At 51.7% G+C, this 21,310-nt stretch overlaps 3 long non-coding RNA genes across 3 annotated transcripts; 1 reads left to right on the plus strand and 2 right to left on the minus strand.

Annotated features, from left to right (window-relative positions):
* Positions 1-2,768: 2,768 nt before the first annotated feature.
* LOC145530396 (uncharacterized) lies at positions 2,769-6,742 on the minus strand. Its single transcript, XR_014071733.1, has 2 exons — positions 5,686-6,742; positions 2,769-5,620 (listed from the first exon to the last, which is right to left on the minus strand). It is a non-coding gene; the product is annotated as an uncharacterized LOC145530396 (long non-coding RNA).
* An 8,105-nt stretch (positions 6,743-14,847) lies between these two features.
* LOC145530400 (uncharacterized) lies at positions 14,848-15,413 on the minus strand. Its single transcript, XR_014071736.1, has 2 exons — positions 15,303-15,413; positions 14,848-15,046 (listed from the first exon to the last, which is right to left on the minus strand). It is a non-coding gene; the product is annotated as an uncharacterized LOC145530400 (long non-coding RNA).
* A 2,240-nt stretch (positions 15,414-17,653) lies between these two features.
* LOC145530399 (uncharacterized) lies at positions 17,654-19,676 on the plus strand. The gene is made up of 3 exons (XR_014071735.1): positions 17,654-18,205; positions 18,567-18,693; positions 18,804-19,676. It is a non-coding gene; the product is annotated as an uncharacterized LOC145530399 (long non-coding RNA).
* The last annotated feature ends 1,634 nt before the right edge of the window (positions 19,677-21,310 follow it).

Consider the following 21,310-nt stretch of genomic DNA (forward strand, 5'->3'; position numbering starts at 1 on the left):
TGCCTCTGGGTGGAAGAAACTTTTTTCAAAAGATGGTTCCAATTAAAGAACTCTTCTACATGTCAGGCAGGATCTTATCACTAGCATTTCCTCCACTTCAGCTCAGAGTCAAGAAGAACGAATGGCTAAGGATGGGTTCCCCAGAAGCAGACTGTAAGATCAAGATCTGTGTGCAAACATTGACTTAGGCAAGAACTCCCAGGAGAAAACCACAGAGGACGAGACCAGCAGGGAAGAAGCCAGGCAGGCAGGCAGTCTCAGGCTAAACCCACAGAAGGTGGCCCCCTACAGGGCAATCCTAGAGAGTAAATTCCACCTCAGGGTCATCCCAAAGGCAGGAAAGAAAGCGGGCTCTCACCACTGAGTGAGGCCCTCCCAGCCCAGGGTCTGCCCTGACCCCAGGGTGTTCCTCTGCTGCTCCCTCTGAGGAACAGGTGTGCCCTCCCCAACTCTCCTCCTATGGCTGCAAATGAATCTTTATTTTCTTGACTCACCATCTGTGTTGCTTTTTAGTTGGGGGCTGGCTGAGTGGAAGGGTCAAAATTCTGCTCTTTCCCTAGACCACTTGGCATTCTGGTTTGGGTTTCTGTAGAGTTTTCCTATTCCGGTTGTACTAACATTTCTATGAAACTTCTGGTTGGTGTTTTTAAAAAAGAAAAAAAGGGGGGGGAGGGGGAGGTGGGGGACGGTTAAATAAACCCCAGGCTGGGATCAAGTACACTCAGCGCCCCTGGGATTTTGGAGAAGTCTGTGAAATGCCGCACTAGCCTGAATTATCCAGGTATGCGGCCAAGCACTGGTGCTGAGTCAGTGGAGTGCCAGTCTTTCCCTGCAACCCCATTCTCCTTTCCCAGTCTTGGAGGAAAATGCAAACTGTCTTTCTGGGTTGTACCACTTCCACCAAACCCTTCTTACCATCCTAGCCCCCTCAACTATCAGCCATAAATCCCTCAAGAGACCTTAGGAATGGTGGGTCCTGAAGCTTGACCTGTCTGCTGGCTGAAAATGGATCAATTCTAACTGCCACCAAATGGCCCAGATTTATTCTGTCCCTTTTGTCTTCTTGTAATATATATGTGAATAATCACTAATAAAGAGAACTCTTAGGAAAAGAAAAAAACTGGGCTCCAAAATCATTGCAGATGGTGACTGCAGCCATGAAATTAAAAGACACTTCCTCCTTGGAAAGGAAGCTCTGACAAACCTAGACAGCATATTAAAAACAGAGACATTTCTTTACCAACAAAGGTCCATATAGTCAAAGCTATGGTTTTTCCAGTAGTCATATATGGATGTGAGAGTTGGACCATAGAGAAGGCTGAGCACCAAAAAATTGGTGCTTTTGAACTGTGGTGTTGGAGAAGACTCTTGAGAGTCTCTTGCACTGCAAGGAGATCAAACCAGTCCATCCTAAAGGAAATCAGTCCTAAATATTCATTGGAAGGACTGATGCTGAAGCTGAAACTCCAATCCTTTGGCCATCTGATGTGAAGAGCTGACTCATTGGAAAAGACCCTGATGCTGGGAAAGATTGAAGGCAAGAGGAGAAGGGGACAACAGAGGATGAGATTGTTTGATGGCATCACTGACTCAATGGACAGGAGTTTGAGCAAGCTCTGGGAGATAGCGAAGGACAGGGAAGCCTGGTGTGCTGCAGTCCATGGGATCGCAAAGAGTTGGAAGCAACTGAGCGACTGAACAACAACAAAAAAAAAACAATGCCACTGGCCTCTCTTTCCTGGGATGAGGATAGGAAAAGATGTCCATTTATCTTACTCTGTTTTTCTTAAGAATCTGCCTGCCAATGCAGGAGACATAAGAGACGTGGATTTGATCCCTGGGTCGGAAAGATCCCCTGGAAGAGGGCATCACAACCCGCTCCAGTATTCTTGCCTGGAGAATCCCATGGACAGAGGAGACTGGCAGACTGCAGTCCACGGAGTCGCAAAGACTTGGACACAACAGAAGCAACTTAGCATGCACACATGTTTTTCTTAATAATCCATCCTGTTATATAAACTTCATGCCTGCATTTTTCAGTAGTACACACTATTGCAGGAGCTACACTCTAAGGCTAAAATAAAAATTTTTTTAAAAACACCCTTTTCTCAAAGTATGTGCCAGAGAGAGAATTTTCAGAAATGTAATATTGGAACAAAACTTTCCCACCAAAACCCAGTTTGAGTTCTCAAAAGATGTCTAGACATTGGATGAGGAACTCAAAATGCACTTTCCTAAAGAAATAATGCCCATATAGCCAGGGGAATTCTGCTCAATATTCTGTAATAACCTCAGTGGGAAAAGAATTTGAAAAAAGAGTAGATACATATATAACTGAATCACTTTGCTGTTCACCTGAAACTAACACACCATTGTTAGCCAACTGTTTGTTATTGTTAAGTCAATAAGTTGTGTCCAACTCTTTTGTAACCCCATGGACTGTAGCCTGCCAGGCTTCTCTGTAAATAGGATTTTCCAGGCAAGAATAATTGAATGGGTTGCCATTTCCTTCTCCATAACCAGCTAAACTCCAACATAAGATAAGAATGTTTTAAACAGAAATAATGCAATTGACTGTGGTAAGTTTTCAAGCTCAGCCCACAGAAATTAAATATATATTAACATATTACAATATATTAAATATTAAATTTAAAATATTAAAATAAAATGACATAGTGTAAGTTAAACTAATAATATAACCAACAACGTGTTTAAAGAGTAGGAAATAAAACTATGGAAATTAGTAACTACGGCACAGCACAACAGAACAAAGTAAGAAAATACTTTATTAATTTGAACACCATTGCTTCAGGAAAGGTGGGTCTAATCAGAGGGTGTGCGAACTCTGGGGTCCTGGGACTTCTGGATCCTTCTAGGCGTGGTAAGAAAACTCCTAAGGAAGCTTTATAAAAAATTTAATTTACTCTTAAAGGAACCCTGGAGAAAGAGGAAAAGCTCAAGGCACCGCGCTATCACTCCTAGAAGAGCATACACCTATGAAGACATTCATCTTGGACATCAGGGTCTGGGGGTTGGGCAGATCAGGGGCTGGGGTGAAGAGACCCTAGCTGTGAGCTCCCCTGCAACTTGACCATTTACTTCCTCGTGATAGAGGACAAAATCACTTCCTGTACGTGCCTCAGCGTTGCTGGTTCCAGGACGAGGACGCAGCTGACACCTGAGGATAATTGCAGCAATCAGAATGTGCAACTGACATACGAGACCTGAAAACACATGCATCTGTGCATTTACCTGCAACCCACCTTCGCCCCGGCAGTGTCCACTCCCTGCCCTCGGGGCCCAGTTGAAAGAGACCAGAGGCAAAGAGAGACCAGACAAGTGTCCTTGGAGAAGACGGGAAAGCTAAGAGCTGAGACAAGAGTAGGTTTGCAGGAAGACTTGCTGAAAGGATGCCTACTGCATCTGCACCCTGAAGAGGGAGGTGGTCCCAGGGCAAGGCCAGCACCCACGCAGGGGGGAGAGCAGCTCAACTTTGCAGAGCACCCCAAGGCCCCAGCTGGTCCTGAGGGGCTCAGGGAGGCAGCGAGGCCCAAGGACTTGCCTACAGGCCTAGTTAAGGCAGGACGTGTCTGCAAGCGCACTAAGTCACTTCTGTCGAGTCAGCCGACTGCAAACCTGCCCCGGGGCTGTGGCCCTCCTCGGGGATGTCAGAACACAGCTGTGATGGCCACAGACCCAGGAGGCCGAAACAAGGCCCTGCACCCCTAGAGTTACCATCCAAGAGAACCATCTCCAGGACCACCACTCACCCCCACCCCCAATGTCTATGATGTACCTCAGATCTTAGACCCAAATCTCTGGGGACAAGGCGATGGGCTCCAAAAGCAGAAAGCTGCCAGTTTCCAGGTGCACTAAGCAAACCCAGATGGGCTGAATTCTCTTGAATGGATGCAGTTGCTACTAGTAGATAAAAACCTGGGAACCCTGGACAGAAACTGAGTTACAGGAAATATTTCATGGGCCCCGGGGTTCGTGCTTGAGAAATCCATACCCAGGTCTCCGATTGATCCTCGCCAGTGCCCATCAGATAATGAGCGCTCAGATAGCCGCAGGCATTATCACTCCCGGAGACACAGTCATTGAGATGGGCTATGCTTTAGAGTCCCACTCTGGTCTCCTTGGAAATAAACAAGGCTTTCCTTTCCAAAGCCACATTTACTTTCTCACAACTCACCCCCTTGCCCGCCAATAAAAAAAAAAAGAAAAAAAACAAGGAAAAAACACAAACCCCTCCAGTATTTCTATCCTCTCCCCTTAGCCTCTGCCCAGGGCCACCCTGGGGACCCGGGGTTAGGAGGCTTCAACCACTGTCACCTCCCCGCTGCCGCCCCACACGCTTTTGGGGGGCCCTGGACAAGCACAATCTGTCCATCATATGATAAAGAGGGTCAGTTGGGTCAACAGTTGCTGGGGAACCCCCACGCTATTAACCCAGGGAAGAGAGATCCCATGTCAGACCGAGACTTTGTCCACTTTTTGAAAAGGACCCTAAGGCGATCCTCTCCCTCCCACTTCCAAAGGCTCAGGAGCTGTACCTCCAGTATCTCTGTCACCCCCTCCACTCAAAGTAGCACATGGCAGCCAAGGGTTGTGGGGAGAAGGGGGAGGGGGGAGAGGACGGAGCCAGACAGACTGAGCTCTGGGGGTTGGAACTTGAGGACTGTTGACTCCATCCAAGGCACCTGCCTCTCTCATGGGACGAGATAAGGAGATGCTACGTGCGAGTATATTGAAAGCTCTCTATCACATGGATGGCTCCTTGCTTATTATAACAACCCCTGCTAGGGTGGTAGTAAAACATCTAGGAGGTACCAATGCAATCAAACCCTCGGGATTGCTTTGTTCATGGAGATTTTTGACTTTTAGAATGTGTGACCTCAAATTCTGTGTGTTATGCAGGCCAATTTGCCACTTTTCGTGTCTTCAAAACATTTTCCAGACACTATCCCATCAGTTGAAGAAACACCAGCGAGGTGGCTGTGACATTCTTTCTTGTTCTCCTCTGAGAAGATATAAAGTGTCTCAGCTGAAATCTCACGGCTGGCTAGGGAGGCACAGACCCTGGGCTGGCATGGATGGTGCCAGGTTCTTCACTATTGATAGTAAAGCAGGTGGGCCTCCACCAGAAAGGATACGAGGGGACTCTTGAAAGGAACAGAAAATCCATTACAACTTCAAAATCTTATATATATATATTTTTTATACCAGCTTCCCAACTCCAGAGAATATGAGAATGCTAGAGGGAAGGACACTATAGAATCATATGCTGGCTACTTTCCAAAAACCTTCTCCTGGGCTCTGGACATAGAAGCAACCAAAGATAATTTGATGAGAGCATGGAGATCATCCATCAACCAATTACCAAGCCCACACTGCTGCAAAGGGCACAGGGCTTGATGCTGGATATAGATTTACAGTACTGGAAGACTCCGTTTCCATGTACCAACCCTATTACCTTTCCAGAATCATCTGTCCCAAAACATACACCATCTCATTTCCTAGGCACATTGTCAGGACAGAAAAAGGAAGAACTAACTTTTCCTCCAAATACACATTGCAAAATCCACATGCTGCTAAGTCGCTTCAGTCGTGTCCGACTCTGTGCAATCCACATGAAGGAAATGTATTTCTAGTGAAAGTGAAAGTCACTCAGTCATGTCCGACTCTTTGCAACCCCTTGGACTGTAGCCTGCTAGGCTACTTTGTCCTTTAGGCCAGAATAGGAGTGGGTAACTGTTCCCTTCTCTAGGGAATCTTCCCAACCCAGGGATCAAACTAAGGTCTCTCGCGCACTGCAGGCAGATTCTTTACCACCTGAGCCACCAGGGAAGCTCATTTTTTAAAAAATCGGAATAAAACAAGAGATGCTAACAATAGCTGACATTTGAGTCCATGGTACACGCCATGGGCTGTACTACATGTTTTACATCTATTAACTCATCCAATCATCACAGTAAACCCAGGAGTAAGATACTATTTTCATCTCCATTTTACAGACAAGGAAATGGAGGAACCGAAAGCTTCTGGAGCTTGCCTGAGGCCATGCCCAAAGGCAAAGGAGAGACCCAGACCCAGGCGGCAGGTCTCAGGGTCTGTGTTCTTAACCATTACCCTCCACTGCCTTCCTGTGTGCTGCTCATCACTGAGAAATACCAGACTCGACGGCTGCCGATTTACATCCTAGACAAATCGGCAGGTTTCACGAGGTTATGGGTAACGCCGACAGCTACATTATCAACCTTAACAAATCTCACTAAAACTCAGTAGCCAATTAGATACTTCCCAGAACTTTAACAATAATTGTTCCCTCACATCAGACTTTCGAATGCATTACCTGACACACACTTGTGCTAACTGGGTTCAAAACAAAAACCAAACTGGTGGTTTCCGGACAGAAATTCTAGAAAAGGATTCAGCTTCTCCTAAGTTCTCGGGTTTCCAGGAAACCAGAAGGACTGGATGATGTCACACCCACTGCCGGGATTTCTCAGCCAGGTCCATCCATGTGGACTCCATTCAAGTGGGCATCCCCAGGTAAGGGTGGGGATGGGGGATGGGGTGCTGGGGGCGGCTCTCCTTGCTCCAGAACCTGCAGGATTTTGTCTGCTCAAGATCCAGTCTCCACTCTGGGCAGTTACACCCCAGAGGCTGTCAGGGTCCCTCTAAGAAACAAACTTGGCCGGATGCAACCAAGCTCACCCATCCCAAAGGGGGCCACCCCTCCCATGGAAGCCATGAGCTCCCTCCTACAGGCTGTAGGTCTCACCACCAGAAAGGAGATCTTAGAGACTTCCTGGGGCGGCCTTGCTTCCGGCCCACAGATCTTCCCTCTTGTTCCTTGCTGCCCCCACGTCTGCGGGTTCTCCTATTCCAGTCTGTACATCTCACAAGTGGCCAAGAGCCCCAGGAGAAAGGAAAAGGAGCCGTCGTGGGTCGTTTTACTCTACATTTTCCAGCAGATTGCTGGCCTCCTAAAAGGGAAATCTTAATTCTCAGCCTTCCCAACCCAGGAAATTCCTGCAACCAGGTTGTCTAAGGCCCATCAAGACACCAAATAGCCTCCCAGGCTCTGAGGGTCTGAGACATTCAGAGGTCCCTGCAGCCCGCGTGGCTACAAGTCAGGTGACACCAAGTCTCTTAGGACTCGCTTCCCGGGGGCTCACCTCTGGGAGCCTGAGTCACAACCTTGGAGGCCTGGAGGGAGGCAGCCTCCCCAGGGGGTGGCGGATGCCGGGCTTCTGAACTGACTCTTCCTTGGAGGGGCAGGTGTTCTGCCTTCTTGTCTGAGGCTGCAGGGTACACAGGGTCAAACCTCTCTCCTTGCCAGGGCTCACAGGCTTTCAGCATCTCCGTGGAGGCAGGACATCGCCCTCACTGCCCAGGGAGCATCCTTGGTCACTGCCCCACACCCGGGGCTCATTTCCCAGAGGACAGGTTTCTCGGGCTGACGAGAGCTCCACCCATGCTTGCCGTCGGGAGTCCTCAGACGCACGCCCGGCTCCCCTACCCTGCCCCTCCATCCTGCCCTGTCGCCGTTACCGTCCACCACCGCTGCCACCACCACCAAATGAGCCACCTCCCGGGGCTGTTTCTGCAAGCTCTTCCTGGTTTCCTCCATACACACTTTTTTGCAGACACCCCTGCCAGACCTCAAGGTGCCTCTCGGGGACTACGGAGTGTGGGCCAGCAACTCCACGCTAAAGACTTTCAGTACCAGGAAAGCTCAATCATGTGACCCCCAGCTCCAGGGTGGGAGACACCCTGCTTCACCTTTCACCATCCCACCCCCACCAAGGGTCAGTGGCTGGAGACGGAGGGGAGCTCCACAGCATCGCACTGAGGCCACCTCCCCAGGTAGGACCCTGGCAGGCGCTGTGCCCCACTCAGCGGTGCCCCCAGCCCCAGGGTGGCCTTCCTCCGTCACCCCAGCTGCCTCCCCTCCCAGCCACGTCTTCCTCTGCAGATTGGCCTCCCCTCAGAGCTCTGAGGATTTCACGCTCCGACAAGGTCCCAGGCCTTTGTGTCCCGGGCCAGCAGCAGACCCCCGTGGGTTTGGGGCTGTGGGTACAGCATTGAGGGTGAAGGGTCCGCCACTCCCTGGAATGGAGAGATCTGGGAGGAGGGGCCCTTAGGAAGGAGCCCCCCGGCCCTCGCCTCCCATCCTCCGACCATGCTGTGTTCTTTCTAAAGGAAAGTCTAGTGCAGTACGTGCTCCTCCATCTTCTCCTTGGGCCCTCGCCTGGACCAGGAGAAGACCCGCCATTGTGCCTCGTGGATACCCTGTGGCCTTCACCATGGGCTCTGACACCAGAATCACCAGCGCCTCCTCGGAGGATCGCCCCGTCCCCAGCAGCTGAAACACCCTCTTTTACCAGGAGCTGGCCCTGGGGCAACAGGGTTCCCAGCCTGAGGAGCCTGCACCGCTGCCCCGGGGAAGCAATGTCACTTCGGTTCGAGAGCTGACCACTAGGCTCCCCTACGTCTGCCTTCCAGGGGAGGAATTCCAGGATTCTGACTGCAGGCGACCTCAGCAGCCTCCGCCGGCAACTCGCTTCTGAGAGCTCAGGCTTCCGCCCACACAATGAGGTTCTTGTGGATCAAAAATCATGATCTGGCTCAAAGTGGTGGCGGCTCTCCATTCGGGCGGGTGTGGGGGAAGGGTGCCCCCCCACCCAACACAGCGCTCCCCAATACCCACCACCACCCCCAGTGTGGGGAGAGAGCCGTGAGGCGCGGGTGTAGAAGGAAGAACCAGAGGAACAGGAAGCCAGCGGCCTTCTACTGAGTCTTGCTTAGGGTTCTGGGCGCAGGGCCCCGGCCACCAAGGCAATGTCACTGTCCCATGGAGAAAGAGAGTCGAATTCCCCTCTGAGCCCAAGTTTCCTCAAGTGTAGACTGACACCACCCTCTGCCATCCCCCAGGGCCCTCCTGTGGCCGGCACAGCACGGCCCCCTCATGGGGACGCCCGTGTCCTGCTCCCCAGAATCTGTGAGGATGTTCCGGTGCACATAACCCAGACGTGACGGGGGCAATCCCGCACGAGCCGGTGATCCCCGTGGAATAACCCCAGGGGTGCTCGAGATGGGCACTGGGAGGTGGCAAGTTCCTTGTCAGAGAGAAATTTGAAGATGCTGGCTTTGAAAATGAAGAGGCCATGAGCCGAAGGACGCAGGCAGCCTTTTGCAGTGGGAAAAGGCGCGAAAACAGTGCTCTTCTAGACCCTGCTGAAGGTACACAGCCTTCCCAACACCTTCATTTCAGCCCAGTGGGACCCATTTCGAACATTCTGATCTCCAGGGCAGTAAGACAATAGATGTGTGTTCCTTTAAACCACTCCTCTTCCCTTAACCCTCCATAAACCTCATCCACACCACCACCTTCCATGGCTCTCCTCTCCCCTGCCCTGCCCACGGCTCTGTCTCCTCTTGTCTATAAGTCATGGAGCCCCAGGAACCAGCCCTGCTTTGAGTCAGAATCCCAATCCTGGTGCGAGCTCACATCAAATATGTACGTGCTCCAAAGGGAAAACAGGAGTGTAATGTCTTACACTTGCAGAGGGTCTTGCTGTTTGTAAACTATGGTCATTCTTTAAAAAAAAAAAAAAAAAAAAAAGCAAAGTGTTCTTAAGAGCCAATTACTGAGTTGCTTCCTACAGATGTAAAGTCAAATGGATACCATCCTTTCCCCCAAGTAATTCACTGTCTAGTTGGGAAAAAGAAACACAGAAGCAACTACCTAGAATATTAATGTTTCAGAAATTAGAGTTGGTCTAACCCAGTCTCCTTCAAGGGGGACAGAAAATGGCAAGAAGAACATGGTATGAATTATCCACCTCTGCTCCAAACTCCAAAAGGAATGGCTGTGCCAGCCACAGGAGGGCCCCGAGGGATGGCAGACTATTGAAATTTTAAACAGTATAGGAGAAGGAAATGTAGGCTGCCATCTATGGGGTCGCACAGAATCGGACATGACTGAAGCGACTTAGCAGCAGCAGCAGCAGCTCCAAACTCATCTCTGGAGACTATACGGGCATGAGTTTTTTGCTTTTCGGTTTTTTTAATCTAATGAATAATTCTAAGTCACAGCCAGGACATTGAGCCACTGAAAGATCTTTCCATGCTTTACTTTGCGTCAAATGTTGTTTGCACTTCTCTTTTGTCGGAAATGGATAGAAAATTCTCGTAATAGGGAGCAGTGGAGAAAAATCACCACTTAATAGCAGAATTATGAACATGGCATCCTTTTTCCTCCTGTTGCCTCTCCCCTTCCTGATTCTAAAAACATTTCAAACTCGTGTACATTCTTCATGGAGATGGGTAGGACCAACTCTAACTTGAGTCGTTCCTTTTGGTATGGCTGGTTTTCAGCTTCTTTGAACCCAAGCAGAATCGCTGTTAGGACCAGCAAACAAGTACTTTGCAGAGGAAACTTTCCAACAAAAGAAACTTGACTAAATCCTTTGTCTCCTGTTGAATACTGACTGCTGCAACACCCAACCCGGCAATTTATCAGGAGGGAAACTGGCAAACCTTTGAGACAGAGAGTCTAGGAAACTACAATTCTTTTAATGGAGTCAAAGGTTTATAGTAAGAGATTTTTGTGAACCCAACCAGGTAAGGGAGACCACTCAGATAGGTACAAGTCAGCTCAGCCAGGATCAGGGCTAGCATTGCATGATGCCCATCAACTGTTCACGGGGCAGAAATTCTTTCTCGGCTGTTTCTTTAGCTTCAGTTCCTAAACCTACCGCTGTGAGGGAGCCTTCGTTGCCAAACCCATCCCAGCAAGAAAGGGCCCTGGCAGCTTCAGAGGTTTTGACACTGGAGATCTGTTCTGGTCTCTCTGAAATGAAGAATGTCCCATCCAGTGGGCTCAGCCCGGAGCCCACACCGTGAGCATCCATCTGTCCACCCAGGATTCTCATCACAGTTCTTTATACCTCTATTCTTCTCCCTTGGGTGAGCTGCTTCTTGATCCCCAAGGGCAACGCCTAGAGAACTTTGATGTCACTGAGTCATAAACAGACAGAAAGGACAGGGTGCAAGAGGCAAAAACATTTAGAGGAAACCTGCTTCCACATGAACCGAGTGCTGCGTGTGTCATGGTGACGCGAAGCTATGGGAGGGTGTTTGAAGGGCCAGCTGCCAGTCACTGCCACTCCGGAGGGGCCAGCAAAAGACACCCATAACCACCTTTGGAACTGAAACATCCTTGTTACTTCCAGCTTTTCAGAGCATCTCTTAGAGTTGAGAGTGAAAGGTGTTGGCGTCCATCCTGTTCCCTGCCAAAGTGTCTCCTATTCTACCTGCCTCCCAGTCTCCAGCCCTGCCAACATCTCTCTCACCAATTGTCCATCAGCAAGAGTAAGAGCAGGGCATCCTCCCTGCCCTGAGCATCATGACAACTTTCCCCCTGAGACCAGTGCCCCTCCACATCCAACCTTGAGAACTCACTTCTCCGGAGGCACATCTATCATCACATTCTTCCTTTGAAAGACTGCCACCCTCGACTCTAAAGACAGCAACCATTCTCTCCTTTTCCCTCATTTCATCTCAGCATGGGGCTCTTGGTCTGCTCTAGACATCACAAGGGCTGCAGGCATGGGGTGATCCAGTTACTGCATTGAATCACGACCAGCTCTAATCACTTTGGCTCTAAAACAGCCCCCTTGTAGGATCACGCCAACAGCGGGGTCCAAGACTATTGGTCCTTGACACCACATGATTCGATGCCCCACTATCAAATCTAAGGACCTAGAGAAGTTCAAGACAAGCTCATCCCTAGGTATAGGAAATAGATTGTCACAGCAGAGGACAGCGTCACAACAGACTGAGAAGAGGCGAAGAGAGGGGAGTCCAGTTAGTCTGCCAGAAGAGGTGAGCCCTCCCACCTTGGCTGGCTGGAAATGTCCTCATGAGACAGGAAAGGTGTGACGTGACATGGGTGTTTGAGAAAGAGAGTGTCTCTGCAAAGAAGCGAGAACCTGGCCAGGGGCAAGAGCATTTACAGCATGTCCAACGACATGGCAAAACTTTCCCGTGTGATTGGATGGTGAAGGGTGTGAGTCAGAGAACTGGAGAAATGGAATCTGAAAAAATACTGCTGGGACCCGACTGCGCTGAGTTTTCCAAAGCTGAGCTAAAGAGATAGGACTTTATTTTGTTGGCAGTGGGAAATCCGTGAAGGACGCTCAGGTGCTCAGTGCTGTTCGAGGAAGATGGTTCTGACAAAGGACAGGGTGGGTTGCTGGCTGGGAGTGTCTGAAGGCAGAGAGACAGAGTAGGTTGAACAGTGTTCCCCGTCCCCACCCCGCCAAAAAAACAAAACTCACGTCCAGCCAGAACCTCAAGGTGTGACCTTATTTAGAAATAGGGTCTTTGCAAATGAAATTAAGTAAGGTAAATGTAATTACTTAGGTAAGGCGAGGTCATGCTAGACTAGGGCAGGCCCTAAATCCAATGACTAGTGTTCCTTGTAAGAAGGCAGACAGAGACCCCTACAGAGAGGAGAACGCCATGTGAAGGCAAAGATGGAGATTGGAGAGGTGCGTCTACAAACCAGGGAGCACCGAGGGCTGCCGGCCATCACAGGAAGCCAAGAGAGACACGGGGGTCCCCTTCTCCCTGGGGACTGCAACCAACCCCGCTGAGACTGATTTCTGACTTCTGACCCTTCAGAACCATAGGACAGTCCCTTCTGTTGTTTGAAGACACTCAATTTGTGGTAATTTGTTACCGCAGCCTTTGGACCGCTAAGGAGTCCAAACAGATACCGGAGAGAAAAACAAGATCAGGACATATTTGCAAAGAATAATCCGTGGGGATGAATAACCAAGGGCCCAAAGAGCTGTAGCTTCGAGGTTTTATTCCTCATTCACTGTGGGGAGGCAAGTAGGGACTCCCAGAATACTCTCCATCTCCAGGACCGGCGCTCTGAGGTGTGAATTTCAGGCAAGTTTATTGTCCTCGAGGGTGCTCCTGGGTGGGGCGGGGACAGGCAGGCGCTACATCTGGCCTCCCAAACTAGGGAGTCAGATTGAAAGCAAATGCAGGGTAACCTCTTGCATCCCTAACCTGAAGGCCAGTCATGATACACACTGGGAATCAAACTAACCTTGCTTCCCTTCTTTTTTTTTGGGGGGGGGGGGTGCAGTTGGTGGAGATTTAGGAGAAAAGACTCTAATAAACAGCCTACAGAATAGTCTAGTGTCCCAGGCACGCCGAGAAAGCCAGAGGAGCTGCTCCTCTGGGGTGGGAGCAGGCAGCATGATGGAAGCAGTAAGCTTTGATGGCTTGCCCAAGGGGATCCTGCCTCTCCCCACATTCAAGTTTACCTCCAGCTCCAACTCTGCAAGTCCTAGGACTTATGAATGGGGGAGCAGCAGCAGGCTTCCTCGGCATTCCTCTGCGCTATTCCCCCTGCAGCTGGGCAGATGTGAGCAGTCCAGAGCCTGCCTTCCCCAGTAAAAGCACTGGATGTGCCCTTTCACCCCAAGGCTTCGTGCTTGGGGCGCCATCTAGGGAGAAGTGGGTTTTTGCTCAGCTTATCTAAGAGCATTCACCTCTCCACACACACCACACTGCTCCTGGAGCGCCTCCCAGCACATCTGGAAGCTGTCACTGAAGAAGCCACAGCATTGCCTGCTAAAAGGGACAGAGCAAACAAAAATCCAGCATGTGTACCAATTGCCCCTGAACCCCGCCTTGGGGTGCCTGAGCTTCTCGTGGCCTTCTGAAAACGTGAAAGGTCCTTCCCTGGGAGTGGCATTCATAGACAATGTAACCGCCTGGACCCACTGCAGCTGGCTGTGCTCTGCCCCTCCTCAGGGTAGGCTGCCCTCTCAACATGGAGTACCCCCATTGTCCCACCCCCCCAAGGCGTCGTGGGTCTCTCCTACAACGCAACCCACAGTGAGGGTGGGAGGCACCCACGAGCATCTCTCCCCAGCTAAGCAGGCAGTGTTGGAGGACCTGAGACAGAGGGCCGGGTTGGGATGCTGCCATGCTTCGCCATGGGAGTGTCAGTTGACATCAGTTTCCTTGGAGATGAAATCTGGTTTCGAAAAGCTTTGTTTTGCTTCTTTAATTGGTTCCATCTTCTAACCCAGAAATGCCACTTTAAAACACTTGTTCTAAGAAAATTAAGTCTGCGTTCAAAGACTTTGCTGGAAGGATTTCCATCAAGGCCTCATGTATGATAGCAACATAAAATTAAACAGCACTAACTATCCAAGACAGGGGCTTCCCAAGTGGCGCTAAAGGTAAAGAACCTGCCTGCGAATGCAGGAGACGTAAGAGATGCAGCTTCGATCCCTGGGATGGGAAGATCCCCTGGAGAAGGGCCTGGCAACCCACTCTAGTATGCATGCATGGAGAATCCTGGAGGGCTACAAGTGCATGGGGTCACAAACAGTCAAGCCTGAATCGACTTCGCATATCCAAGACAGAAAGTTTTTTCAATACATTTGGGAAGATACCCACGTGGGAATAATATCTCACCACCAAACTGGATGTTGTAAGGGAACATCATTTGCCTCCAAAAAGGGACAACTGAGTGGCTGGGAGGTAGGCAATAAAAGGCAACTTTTCACTGAAGGTTCTTTTGTACCTGTTGCATTTTGAACCATTCCAGTCACAGGTATTAGATAGGTAGGTAGAATTTTAAAGAATGGTTTGAGTAACAGTAGCTCACAGAGACCAGTATTCAAGAAGTATTAAGTGAAAAGGGTACCTTGCAAAATAAGAATGTTCTGTGTGATACCATTTCTACTAAAACACATGAAGTCTGGAAGGAAATGACTCCAAAGTAACAGTATAAATTTCTAATGGATGGAATTAAAGGTGATTTTTATTTTCATCTTACTTATGTTTATTTCCTAGCTTTTCTGCAAGGAACATGCAATTATATTCGGGAGGAGGAGGGAGCATGGCAGGGCAAGGGAACAATAAATGTTTAATTTAAAAAACAAAAAATGCTCCAGAGATGAATCTTGCACTTCCTCTCCTTCTTTTCTTGGTCAAACTTCTAGAAAGAACAGAGACACACACTATCTCTACTTCCTCACGCCCCCACCCTACACAACACCACCCGAAACCACTCTGCCTCCATCCCTCCACCCGTCCCCCTCCACGGCCACCCCCCTTCCTGGAAAGGGTCTGGCCAGTGCCTCGCCCCCGTGGCCAAACCCACTGGATATTTTCTGCACCTTGACCCCCATCCCCACACCAGCCCACTGGCCTCTGTGCTGTGCTTGTGTTCGGTGGATTTAACCAACACTAACTTAGCGGCTAGGGTGTGTCAGACACCAGTATGGGAAGAGGAACCCCCGAAGCTCAGATCGCTGTCCTCAAGGGGACCCCTCCCCCGGTTGGTGGGAGGGGAGGAGGAGTGGGCGCACAGGGAGAGCCCACCCACCAGGCTCTCTGGGTTCTCCACCAAGCTCTTCTACTCCCTCCCGCCCCCCCCACCTGTCCCTTACACACCTGTCCCCAGGTGTCTCTGCTCTCCCACCATGCCCCCGTCTACCCTCCCAGAGCTGTTATCTCTCATCACCTCTTACCGCAAAAGCTGACACCCAGCAGCTCCGCCTGCACTGGACAACAGACACTCCCCTCCCCCCCCGCCTTTCTGTTTCCCCCGCAAGGCCACAAGAGACCTTGTCATCAGCACCCCCACCTCCCAACTCTTGCTTTCTTAGTTGGTGGCGTCCACCAGGGACCACTCTACACAAGCCAGCACCCATCTCTTCCACTCAAGCCCTGGTCCCGGGTTTCCCCCTTACTTAGGGCTTCATCTCCTGCTGGGTTCCTTGCAGTGGCCTCTTGGCCCCACTGAGGTCTGCAGACTGGAGACAAAGTTCCATCCAGAAGGCCCCCTGAGCCCTCGCGGCTCTGCCGGCTCACAGCTCTGCCGGCTCCTCCCTCTCCACCCACCCCTCCCACTAGTTTCCTGGATGCTAATGTCCATCCTGTTCCCCCACACACAGCCGTGCCCCTGGGTCCCGGGGATTCTCTCGCCAGCACTCCTGGCCGGGCTGAGTCCTGTCTTCATCAGGGTGCAGCTCGGGCTCCCTCTGCTCTGCACCCGGGGCAGGGACTCGGGGTTCAGGGCTGAGTGAGCCCGTCACAGCCACAGCAGAGCGACCCCGCTGTTTCGTGGACGTGACTCACACCCCTGTGCTTTCCTCCCCAAGACACACACAGCCCCCTCCCTCGCCGGGAAAGCCACTGTGAATCATCACGGTGTCCTCGGCTCCCACGGCCCAGCACCTGGCCACCACCGGCCGGTCCCAAGGTGGACAGACGGCTGCTACCGTCACAGAAGGAAACCGGTGGAAGGCTGGCCTGGGCCTAGAGCTCGTGCTTCGGTCCGAAAGCAGCTCAGGCCCGAGCAGAAGCCGTCTGTAAGAGGCGCCTTTGCCCACGTTGAACCGGCAGAGTGGATACCCCAGTGATGGGCACCCGTGCTGGGAGGAGTGCGGTGCCCTGAACGCCACCCCCATGTTCCCTTTGCTGCTCACTCCGGCGCAGCAAGGAGACCGCTGCAGGCCGGGCCACAGCCAGCCGGAGGGCTCCCCTCCCCTGCCCGGCGGTACAGAGCTAGTCTGAAGGCCTTGGTCCACCAGGAGAATGGGGCCCTGATCCCCTCCGGCAGGAGACCGACCCCGTCCCCAGGGCGCCCCAAGCTCCCGCAGGGAGTGGAGCACCAGGAGGGCTCATTCACGAAGGGCCTCAAACCAGAGACTGTGACCCCGCCCCCTCTAAAATGAGTGTCTACCCACCCATGGTATTTGCACCAGTGCTAAAAAGGCATTTGTTTATTAAGCATTTAAATAAAATGCACTGTCCACAATTGTCTGTATCAATTCTTCGCTTTTTTTTCCTTTCAAGTATTTAAGGTACTCAAAAAATGGAAATGAGCAAGCCTCTTTCCACCTCCAGAAGGCCCCGAGGGGCTGACCCGGTGGAGTCCGGGGGCATCAAGGCAGGGGCAGCCGCTTCTCTGGCCGCCCCTGGGCCCTGCACATGTTCGGTGACCACAGAGCACAGCACCCCGGGGAGGCAGGGTCCCTGCAGCGGGGGTGATGAGGAGGGGACACCTCCACCTTGGGGACAGCCAGTGTCTTCTCCCTGAAGCTGTGAGGAGGAGACAGGCTGACTGCATCCAGCCCATGAATCTTCACGCAGCCCTGCTCCCATCTCTGCAGGCGGCCTGCACTCCACACCCACCCAGAGGGAGACTAGAGCCGTGGAAAACACAGGCCCAGGCCCAGGGGCAAAGGGGCTGTGAAAGGGGACCGAAGCCCCCCAGCCGAGCCTCCCACATCAAGTTTCTCTTCAGCTAAGGCAGGGAGAGCCGGGATCAGGCAGAGACCAGAGTGGTTTCCTGTGCAGCTCTGGCAGGCCTAGAACCCATGTGGGGACTTAAGGTACTGAACCAAGTCCTACACTTCCAGTGTGTTTAGCTGCCGAGTCCCCACAAGATGGTCTGGACCATGTCCCTGAGGTCCAATAAATGTACCCAGCTGCAGCACCCGGCCACCACCAACTGCTGAGAACTTTAGCGAGAGAAAATTCCGACGGCAGTTGAAGGCGATGACCGAGTGAAGCCAGGGGGCCCAGTAGGACCCACAATCCGGAGAGGGACACAGAGTGGGGGCTGGAGGGGCAGGACGACACAGGGTCTGCAGGGCAAGCTGATGGGGAGGAGGGGGTGGTCAGTGGAGACGGTGCTGGCGGCCAGCAGGGAAGAAAGGGACGAGGTCCGGAGGGAGGGAGCACCGCTGTCATAAGGTGGCCTAAAGGCAGACTCTGACAACTTCTGTGTGTCCAGGTGGGGCGTCCGCCCCAAGGACACACACACTCAGGCCTTTGCCACAGTCAGAGAGCTACCTGTGTCTTGCTTTGCCCCAAAGGAAGAAGTCCTGGCTGCCTCTAGGACTAAACTCTAGGTAGTAGGGACTGTGAACCAAGACCAAGATCAAGCTCATGCCAGAGATACAACTACTTTACAGAAAGAAACCAGCAATGGCAGGTTCAAAGGCGCTGGCCAGTGCCGAGGCTGAGCGGGGGAAAATGGAGCGGAGACAACTGGGACTTGGCAGCTTGCTGAGCACCCATCAGATGGTGTACGTGCTGATGCCACACAAACCCAGGATGGGTTGCCACACTCTCTCCATTCAAGGTGCCCTTACTGCTTTACTAATGCTTTAAGGCATTGCCCCTAGGCTGGCTAAAAGAAATACCTGAGAGTTCCATTAATAGACAGCTCCAAGCAACTTCATCACATGGAGCCTGGCAGATGTCACTGTGTTCACTTTGAAAAATGTTATTCAGCGGCTCTCGGGAGCTTGCTGCAGTGACCCTGGGGGGAAGCAATGCAGAATTGGGGAACCACAGAGACAAACCACTGATTAGGAGTCCTGGTTGAGTCCTTTAGGGCTGGCTACCTACCATCAGAGTGAGAGGTAGCAGGCAGGCTGCTATTTTTATATACCATGGTTGTTGCCAACGTGTTTTCTGAGTGAGCTGTTTTATTTCCCCAGACATCTGATACCAGTCTTCTTGGGAACCTTTGCCAGTTTCGTTTACTTGAGTCCACACTGTCAAAGTTGAAACATCTGGAAGGGTGCTCCCAAGTGTCTCAAAGTTTCCCCACTAACTCCGAAAGAGGTTTGATCTGCAAAAGACACCCCAAGGATGGGCGCACCCTGGGTCTCATCCTTGCTAACTGTCACTGCCCTCATATTCCATATCTCTGTTCCCACGCTTTCCCTGATCAGACTGGAGCCTCGAGGGCAGAGGTTCTGGCCTCCATCCTCCTCCTCCCAACCGTCTCTGGGGCGGAGTACCAGCCAACCCCAGAAGAGGGAAAATGACAGTCACGAAGTACCTGCCTCACAGGTGGCCTTTGCTCAGTAAGGAACACCTGTTGGATCCTTTCTGGTTATTCCCAAATGGACGCTCCCAAATTTCCCAAACAGAAATTCCAATTGACTGAGAAACAGTCCAGGGAAGTAGCCTGGACTGGACTTGACACCTGAATCTCCGTCCCTTCTCGGTGTCGGGTTCATTTTTCTTCCCTCTTCAGGGTTCTTGAAAGCCAGGGAGATGGGCAGCCCTAGAAAGGGAGGTGCGGAGAGTCTGAAGAAACAAGGGGCACAGGAGGAAAAGGAGGGAGAGCAGAGGGCTTTTTGTTCCCTTTGTTCTTAATTGAAGGATAATTACAGTGTTGCACTGGTTCCTACCAAACATCAGCTTGAATCAGCCATAGGTTGACTGAACCCTGCCCCCTTTCACTCGAACCTCCCTCCCTATCCCACCCCTCTAGTTTGTAACCGGCCCAGTTTGAGTTCCCTGAGCCATACAGCTAATTCCCATTGGCTATCTATTTTACGTATGGGAATGTATGTTTCCATGTAGGAGAGGGGTTTTGAAAGAAGCAAAAAGCCGCTTGTGTTATCAAAGCTTTGAAAGTCAGAGGTTTCACTTAACGCTGGAATCCCAATTTCAGCTATTTCTGTGTGCTGCCCACAGCCTGGGGCGGGCACCACCAACACCTTTCCTGGTTTCCACAGTGCCTAACAGGCACAGACTTTGAAATCTTTGGTGGAATTGTTCTAACTGAATTAAACATGTAGTATATATTTAAAGCAGTGGGCTAGAGACTGTGTCATTTTTTTGTTCCTTAGTGAAACGTGCCGTGTCTCTGTGGCAAAGTCCCAGCACCCTGATTCAGGGATGCTCCACACAGTGCGTCCTCCCAGCCGAATGCCGTCCCCACTAGAAAGCAGGCAGGAGAGTCCGGTGTGAGCACGCACACTCTTATATTCTCTCCCCTCCCTCTCAGCCTTCTGGATGCTCTTCTCCAGTCCTCAGTCACACGGGGGCCTTTGAAACTGATCTGCCAGGAAGGAGGCCCCCATCCCTGGCACTTGCCACCCTTCCCGCAAATCCTGGGTTTCATGCTGTCCGCAAAGCACGCTGATAACTAGAGAGCGCAGGGCCCAGCCCTGCCCACTCCCTGAGCTCAGACAGCACGCGCTCCCTGGCAGATTCCGCTCTCCCTTCCTACCTGCCCATCCTCCAGCTCTTCCAAGCTGTCCTGCGTTGTCTTTCCAGTCTACACATCTCAATGAAGAGCAGCGGCATTTAAGCAGAGATTCACTAGAGTCCTCCAAAGGGGGGTTCTCACCACGGTCCTTTCCATCCACAGTCTCCAGCATGTCCTCTCACCAAGGACAGATGGTCCCCCCAGGCAGCGAGCCCCTCAACCCAAGCCTCTGGGTCCAACAGTGTCCCCAAGCAAGTTTGGTCACTTCTCCATACTACTCCAGGGCCAGCTGGTCCCAGCGGCCATGTTCTAGTCTAGACCAGTGTTCTTCAATTTGTGTTGACCCTCCCAGACCACGTTAAGAAACCAACTTGGTTTTTCATCATCACCCAGTACAGGGCTCTAGAAAGAATAACTATAGGTATGGCAACATGTACATAACAACAACAAAAAAAAGCTCACCCTTTCTGTATGCCACACACTGAGACTGTTGTTTTTTTAATCCGTTGTTTTAAAGTGCTGGCTGTACATCACTAAATTGATTTCACAACCCACTAATGGTTTGCAACCGGCAATATGAAAAGACTATGGTGTGAAATAGGAGATGCGTCTAATTCAAGCTTACACCTTGGCAAGCAACCTTTTATTCTCGAGGGACACCAAGGAAATATGCAAAGCTGGACAGACCTCAGAACACCCCTCTGCGCCAGCCACGTCGCCCCAGGGTCGGGGAGTGGGGAGGGGGGAGGCTGCAGGAGGCCGGCTCCTGTGCGGCTTCTTGGGGGAGGCTTGGCTCCCAGCACAGGGTCCCAGAGGCCAGGGCAGGTGTGAACAGGGCTTGGCGAGACCCTCTCCACAGCTGACTTCCTGCAACTCCCCGCCCTCTCCCCCTCTCCCCATCATTTACAAGATTGTAGGGTGAACTGAGTCTGAGCCCAGGATGCCCACAGCTCTGGTGGGAGGGGAGCGCGCAGAGAGCAGTGGGCGGGAGGTGGAGGAAGAAGGAAGGTCAGGCCCTGTGCTTGGGGCAGGGGGCCATGCAGGGAAGGGGGCGATGCAGGGGGCGATGCGGGGAGGGGGGCCGTCATGGGCTGCACCCCCCCCGGGACCAGCCTCCTCCCTCCACCCCCTCAACAGCAGGCAGATGATCGGATCTTTCAGATCTCACCCCCGTTTCTCCACTCAGACACCCCTTTCCGTAACTGAGGCTGCCCCGACCCCGAGAATCCAGAGGGG

The sequence above is a fragment of the Giraffa tippelskirchi genome, chromosome 12 (assembly GCF_054371585.1).
Source record: "Giraffa tippelskirchi isolate mGirTip1 chromosome 12, T2T-mGirTip1v1.2.pri, whole genome shotgun sequence".
Classification (NCBI taxonomy): domain Eukaryota; kingdom Metazoa; phylum Chordata; class Mammalia; order Artiodactyla; family Giraffidae; genus Giraffa; species Giraffa tippelskirchi.